At 34.1% G+C, this 8,519-nt stretch overlaps 1 pseudogene; it reads right to left on the bottom strand.

Moving 5' to 3' along the window:
• Window positions 1-4,866: 4,866 nt before the first annotated feature.
• Window positions 4,867-5,463, bottom strand: LOC123231615 (annotated as a pseudogene).
• Between the last annotated feature and the right edge of the window lie 3,056 nt (window positions 5,464-8,519).

Here is an 8,519-nt window from a genome sequence, read left to right as displayed (position 1 = left end):
CTCTTTCCAGTTGTTTATTGTATAGTACTTTAGTCACTGTGTACAATGTTCACTTGTTTCTGATCATTTGACGCTGCTTCAGTTCATGTAAATCTTTCTAGGTTTTTCTGAGCTCCTCTTTTCAAAATTTTTAAGGCCCAACAGTATTTCATTACAATCATATACTATAACTTAGTCATTCCCCAATTGATGGATATCCCTACACTTTCCAATTATTTGTCTCAACAATAAGAACTGTTAATTCTAACATTTTATATCACAGAGTAAAGATCTAAAATGATCTAAATTGGCTAACTCTATAGGTTGAATCAAAAAAAATTATATGCAATTACTAAATGTAGTAGTCTTAACTTGAATTAATAAAACCAGCTTCACAAAGACAGATTGATAGAGACTTAACTAGACCACAGTTTTTATGAAAAAGTCTTGAACAATAGTGCAACATGACAGTCAAAAGATTAAACAACACCCTAGGATACAATGAGCAAAATGTAGGGTACAGAAAAGTGGTTATAATCCTTGTGTAATACAGGGACCAAGGATTCTGTGGCATCAAAATATGAAACTTTATTTTTCCCTAAATCAATCCATTCTTCATTTTTTTAACAAATGGAAAAAAATTTCTCCAAATCACACAGGTTTAAAACCAAAAGTCGTCTTTGATTCTTTCATCTTCTAGAGACCCTATGACCTCTCAGTTGCCAAACAATCCTGAATCAACCTCTACATTATAATTAACTTCTATTCATTTCTCCATACATACACTGTCATAGTTTAGGCCTCCAATATTACTTGTACAATATTTTTATCTGTATCTGTCTTGATCTCTCTACAAATAATCTATCAGAGGGTTGTCAAAATAATGTTGCTAACATTGATCTATTTATATATTGTTCCACTGCTCCAACACCAGTAGTGAAATGGCTATGTATTGCCTCTAAGATAATGTGTAATCTCTCCACTCTGCAAATCATTTACCTCCACAATTTGATTCAAATCTACTCTTCCATCAAATCTAATTTCACACATTCATTCCACATTCTTATCTCTTCACATACTAGCTAAATAGAACTACTCACTTTCCTGAAGTCAATATGGTTTCACCTCTCTTCCCATATTCTCCAGGACCACCTCCTAGCTCTATAATGTACTCTTTATTTCTACTGATTACAATGCTTATCTTGCTATAAAGCTCACAGGTATGATTTGGCTCTTGCAACTTTCCCTGATGCTATCTTTAAAAGTATTCCATTCTTCATTTTTTCTTAAACATAGTTATTGATAGTTTCTTTTTTCTTCATCACCTTCTATTTTAAATTCTTCTTAGTATTATTCAATCAAGCAACACATTTTTAAACACCTACTATATTCCAGGCACTGTCTAGAGATGCAAAAGGAGAGAAAAGATGGTTCCTGCTCTCTAGAAACTTATAATAAAATGTGGGAGACAATGTGCAAACCAATATATAGTAAGCTACGTACAGGGTAAATAGGAAATTATTAACAGAAGGAAGGCAGTAAAATGAAAATCAGCTGGAAAAGGTTTCTCCCCTCCCCTAGCCAAATTCCCCACTATCTCTATAGAATGAAAATCCAATGAGGGAAATGTTATTTTTTCTTTGAATCTTTGGTAATTAATAAAATGATAATATGATAGCATGTAGTATGTACTTAATAAATGTCAGGTGATTTATATATTTATCTTTTACTATATTCACCTGAACTGGCCCAATGCTACTACAATTTGCTTCAATGAATCCATGGTAACCAAAGTTACTATCATAAATGACCTCTTCAAAGATATAAATCACAATCACACATATGTTCGAACTGTGTGTGATATGTGTGTGTGTGTATGTGTATACTATAAATCCTGTTCTGGGTCTTTTCAGTTTTTAGGGAATCTGTTCCTTTAATTGCCTTTCATTTTTATTACTTGATTGGCCCCCCTCCATTTTAACATATATTTCTTCCATAATAACATTACATATTTTGGGCATAAGCCAACATTAGCAATACCCTAAAGTCTATGCTCACCATTTATTTTTACACTCTCTTTTTGCTCATTTCATTCTTCAGAGAATAGTACTATCCAATGATTCATCACTTCAAAATTATACCTGAATCAGACTGAAAATTTCATTAATCAATTATTCTTGCCAAAAATAATTTATTTTAACTCATTACTTATTCATTACCATCTATCTGGCTATGGAAGCTTCTCAAATTGTAGATATAGTCTCTAAGTTAACCTAACCAATCCCTAGGGGTCATATTTAGAAAAGTCAATCATTTTTTTAATTTATGGAAACAAAATGATGCTCATGATAATATAATAGATAAATGGGTTATAAGATGATTCATATTTTGGCATAAGGTAACATAACACTTAATAATCAAATTCTATAAACTAATTCCTATTTTGATAACATGAATCATACTTTAATCTAATATAAGTTTGCAAATGTATGTACATTACCAGTCACTGAATACATCACAGTGTATGAGAAAGCTTTGGTTGATTACAATGATCTAAGCATTGGTTTCTAAAATGAGGAGAAGCATATTTTCATTTCTTATTCTATAAAATTAATTCCTTAACCTCCCAGCTATAATGAAAAATAGTATTATGCATTTTTCATTATTAATCTACCCTCATTTCTCATAATCAAGAAATTATATTAAAATATGCTCAACCCTTTTTCATTAAAACCTCAATGTAATAATCATAAATTTTACTTCCTGAATAACTAATAATTTAGAAACAATGTTAAGAGATATTTAAATGCAAATATATGTCAAATGTAGGAGTCATTTGAATCCCCACTACATTTTAGTTAAAATTCTACTGCAATTCAGCTAGAACTAATTATGCTAAATTGCTTGTTGTTAGTTCATATGTGAGAAATTAATTAGAATGAGTTTTGAGTTTTAGTACTTTTAGGAGAGATATGTTCTATTTATTCTCTAAATACAGTTTTCTGTTGCAATTTAAGAATTGTATTAATATGTATGCTAGGAGACTCCACAGGCCTATAAATAAAATAATATTTAAAAAAGAAAAACTCATGTATGTTTTAGCATCAATGAGTTATTGATGAATTTTTGCATATGTTTTCTCCAAGAAAATAAAATATTTTTGAATTAAGGAGCAAGACTGTAGACTTGAAGATTAAGTGAACATGTCCCTATCCTTACATGAATATCTAACATCACTGATTCCCAAGATGGCTCAAAGTAAGTGTTCAAACAAGCCACTTCTAAGCTTAAACATAAAGTAAGTCTGCATTTTGAAGAGAATTTTGTTCCATCCAAGAAAAATGGATAAAGGTCATTCTTATCCTTCTCCAATTTATAAGGAAAAGGAAATTACAGCATTAAAATTTTAATTTGAAATTAAAAGTTCCTAATGGAGAAAAATGACCAGGGAAATGGGCTTAGTTCTAATCTACTGAGACCTTTGTTGATGCTGATTGAAAGAATAATATACTACTCCAATTAATCTTTAGTACTCTCATATAAGAAAAAGGAGGCTTTCCAGTAGCTCTCCTAACATATTGATGAAGTTATTAGGGGCTATCACAGCTTCAGGTACTGACAGAATATTAGCAAAATAAGGGGATGAGGTAGGAGATGAGGGTGCAGAATTTCCCAAGTTTATTCTATATCTATGGAAATGTGAACTGTGAAGGAAAAGCTTAGAAGAGTTCTGAAAAAAATATACAATGGCAGCATTATTTTCTAAAACTAGTTTAAGAGGTATAGTGTTCCTAGGGAAAATGAGTAGATAATTCTTGGTCAGAAAAGAAGATCCAAAATGGGATTGAGGTCCAGGTTTAATGAACAATTCTTTGTTCAATTTCCCGGATTTGTTTAAACATAAGGTTTCCATGCACCACTTCTAAATGTGCTATGATACATTTCCCATGACTTTGAGGTTGTAATTGGCCAAGGATCCAAAACTAGTAGAATGTCAGCTTTTTTAGAGCTAGTGCTATTTATTTTTGTCCATCTTTGTGTGACCAATGATTAGCCATGTAATAGGAATTGACAAATATTTAATAAATTCTTGTGCATGTCCTTTCTACCTATGTGAAGACTAAGAATGAGAATGAAGGTGAACAGGTAAGGGAAGTAACATGAAAAGAAATAGAAATACATCTATGGCCACCCTGGTTGATTTTCCCCAAGCAGAAATATTTTCCATTCAGCTAAAACAAAGATAGCTCCGACTCAACTGGGTCATTAAATACAGCTAAGAAATCATTTTGAAATTCTGAAATAAAACATACAGGACAATGCAACCACCACTAGCATCATCATCAACATCATTTGGATATAAAATAGACTGTAGATAGAATGCAAAAAGCCTAAGACAGACAGTATCCTAGTATTAATCAGAACAAGTTTCCTTGTCTCAGTTGAGTCCCACATTTCCTACACATTTCCAGTCTTCAAAAATCTTAGTGGCTAGATTTCCTCAGAAAAGAAATTAACTGGTGGTGGTTAGAGAGTTAACTCCTTACTTACCTCACAGTGACACACTCAAATACCCTAGGGATTAATGTAGACTTCCTAAGTTAGAAGGTAATACTAAAGAGCTTGGGTCTCCATACATATATATATATAATCGCATATGATATTTTTTTAACCATAAAAAGAAATACTTTATTTGGGACAACTTGAATCCAACAACAGATCATTAAAAAGAGGTCCAGGGGATGGGGAAAGGGGTCCATGAAGCAAATTACTTCCACAGAAATAGAAATAATTGAAATGAGTTTGAAAAATTCCCAAAATGAGATTTTTCTAAAAGAAAGAAGTAAATCTTTCTTCCTTTGAGGCAGGGCGAGCATTCCCAGATACTTCATAAATAAGATTATCTTGCTCTTCAGGAAGAGAGAAGAGACATCCTGTTTTTGATACACAATTAAATACACTATCCTCTGCTGTGACCAAGTGGTGGAGAAATCACTCTTCAACAGTACAATCTAGACATCAAGCAATAAAATCCAAAGGTCTGTTGAATCCACCTTTTCTATTCATATATTGCCTGTACTTCCTCTTCTGAGACACATTTATGGCATATGCATTTACAGAGCCATCAACTTTTTTTCCCTTTTGTAGTGTCAAAAAGCAAATCCCATTAATTTCATCATTTCAATTTCTTCTTCTGTTTTGCCTTCCAAGTCTTCTTCAGTAATTTGCCGTTCTTTGCTTTTTGTTTCTTTAGTTTCTTTCTTCTCATCATCTCTCCTTTCTTTCAGCCCGGAAGGGGAAGGAGAGGAAGATTGGTGCCTTCTTGGGGATCTGGACCTTCTCCTATGTGGAGATCGAGAAAGACTCCTCCTCCTATCTCTCTCTCTGGATCGGGACCGTTCTCGACACCTTCTCTCCCTCTCTCTGGATGTAGAACGGGATCGCCTATGACCTCCGAGGGGAACGGCTCCTGCTTTGGCCCATGTTCCTCCCCTTGTGGGGGGAATGGGAGGTCGCCGCCGCCGCTGAGGACGAGGCGAGAAAGCGAAAACTCCCACACATGATATTTTTAAGCTAATTGAGGTACCATGCATTCACTAAGTGCTTATTGACAGTCACTGTGCTATGAGGAGTGTTTTATATGTGGAACAACAATAATGCATTGGTATGATTGTATAAGTACACTTGAATCACAGGACTGATTAGAATATCCAGATTTATGGAAATAAATTGCATAACAAGTTTTAATGTTTAATGTGTCTTAGATATGTGTTTTAAAATCATGTGACTACTTTTTTTGACCCATTTCTAAAGGTTGTTTAATGGGAAAAATAAATGTCAAAAGCAAAATCTGTTTTAAAGCAAATATTATTTTTAATTACTTACCAGTTTTTCTAGACCTGTCTCACCTCTTACTAGAACTATTGCAGTAGTCTCCTGTCCTAAAATTCTTCCTATTCTAGCTCAACTTCCCAAACAGCTACCAGTGATTTTTCTTAAGTGCAGGTCTGAACATGTCACTTTCCACTCAATAAACTCTAGCAGGTCCCCTATATAAACTCCTCTGTTTGGCTTTTAAAGCCTTTCAAAACTCGACCCAACTGACTTTCCCCATTCAGTCTATATTATCCACCTTCTTACACTCTAGAGGCTGGAAATCTATCCTTTTTTGCTGTTCCTCACACATAGCAGTTCCTCTGGTGTCCATATCATCCCAAAATACATTTTTCCTCACTATCATCTCAAAGTATTCCTTATTCCTTAAAGACTTGGTTGCCTAAAGCCTTTTCTGAGTCACCTGTTTATGTGCTCCCTTTCTATTGAAATGAAATTTATTTTGTTTTTTTTCTATGCATTATTACATATATTAATATTGTCTTCCAATAAAATATAAACTCATTTAAAAGCACACTATTTCCTTTCATTTTTTGTCTTTGTCTTGAAGTAAACTAATTTTAATGCTGAACAATTTAACTCCACTAATCTGTAATATTTCTTTTCTATTTAAAATTTCTCCCCACCTTTTAGCATACCACAAAAGAGATGTCTCCCATGAGGAATATCATAACATTCCTGCCACTAAGCCTTGAAGGAATACAGGGAAACCAAAAGTTGGTTATAAGGAAGGAAAGAATTCCCGGTCTGGAGAACCCTTGGAGATGAGAGAACGTTGTAAGTTATAAATTATAGGCTGCCAAATGATAATTGCTTTAGGTTGCTTGAAGTAAGTCTCTTGAAATCGTCCTAGGAAATGAGAACCTTAAAAGTCTTTATCAAACTTGCACAAGCTACCAAGTTCATTTCTGTTTCTACCTTGTGTATTGCTAAGATGACTTCATTATTTTTGCAAACTAATCTGAATACACAGTCAACACATCCTGCATTCTCATATTCCATTTAAATATTCTGCTGCTGTATAGTACTTTATCAGATATTTCTGTTTCATTTTTTCTTGACATCTCAGTGCCTCTGTTCCAGAAGCATAAAAGGACACATCAAAGGCACTGAGCAAGATGCACCATTGAGTCATGGTTACTTACACCTCTAGGCCTGGAATCAGCATAAATGGAGTTCCAATGTTATTATGAACTTAAACTCCCCATGTAAAAAGGTGTGCGTGAGGAAAGCTGACTTAAGGTCAAGAGACTAAAGTGTTTTTCTGTGCAAAAACAGTTTATTGCTAGCTTGAAAAGAAAGAGGATTCAAGATATGGTTGGTAATAGTGGAACAGAAAAGATTGAGAAGCTCTCAGAGATATAGTAAATAACACCATATTTACTCAAGTGGGCAAGAATACTCATAAACATGAGGATTTCATTTGATGAAAATCATGGGAAAATTCAGAAGCTACTAAATGAAAGACAAGTATTTCACAGTGTTTACCAGCAAGATAGTTTCTGCATCTTTAAGAAAGCAGCATTTAACTCCATGAAAGCAAAGTGCAGAGACTATAGAGAGATGCAAGATTTTTGTTTCAGTAAGTAGGCAGATGAAATCCAGTTTTATGCTGATATAATAACAATCTTCCCAACTACTAAGCAAGATGAAGCCACACTGATCAGTATGATGTGATCCTGGAAAAATGGGATCAGCACTTCAATAATGTTCTTAATAGATCAGCAGCAGTCAGTGTTAAAGACATTGATAATGTACATTTGATTAAAGCCACTCCCTTTCTAGCTGAGCTTCCAAGTGAAGAAGAGGTTTTGAATGTTAATAGGCTCTTTTTGAATGGCAAAACACCTTGTACTGATTCTATTCCAGTACAGATTTATAAGCCCAGGGGTTCACTGCTCATACAATAGTCAACCAAAATCTTCTAGGTTATTTGGCAAGAAGAGGTTATCTCGCAGGAGATCAAGGATACCTCCATTGTTCATCTCTACAAAGGAAAAGGAAATAGGTTGCCCTGTGATAATCATGGGTCAGCACAGTCTTTTCTTCATCATTATTGTCAAGAGTTTTGAAAGAATCCTCCTTAATCTGCTGATCCTTCAGTTTAAAAATGATTATCTGTGAGCCAGTGTAGCTTCAGAGAATGCTAAGAAGTGGAAGATGTGGTTTTTGCTGCCTGGCAACTCCAGGAGAAATGCCAAGAGCAGAATCAATTTCTGTACACATTGTTCATTGTTCTAATCAATGCCTTTGATTATGTCAGTTTTGAGAGCTTATGAAAGATCATGGTGAAACCTGATAGCCCAGAGAAGTTCATCAGAATTGTATGCCAGTTCCATGATGGCATGCTTGCATGGCCTGTGAATAATAGATGACATTCTTATACTTCTCCAGTCATTAGTTGAGTAAAGCAGGGGTGTAAGCTTCCTCCCATGTTTTAATTTTTTTTTAGATTTACATGTTGATACAATTTTTAGAAATATTTTCTGACATTTTGCTAGTATCACCTTGATGATAATTTATTTAATTTCAAAAGGCTACAAACCAAAACTAAAGTAGAGGAACAATTAATGCCAAGAAAACAGAAGTTCTCCATAAGCCACCACTGCACCATCTATACACTGAACCATTAATTACATCAAGTG

Source organism: Gracilinanus agilis, chromosome 1, assembly GCF_016433145.1.
Source record: "Gracilinanus agilis isolate LMUSP501 chromosome 1, AgileGrace, whole genome shotgun sequence".
In the NCBI taxonomy this organism is placed as follows: Eukaryota; Metazoa; Chordata; class Mammalia; order Didelphimorphia; family Didelphidae; genus Gracilinanus; species Gracilinanus agilis.
This window is presented reverse-complemented; position numbering and strand designations above follow the sequence as displayed.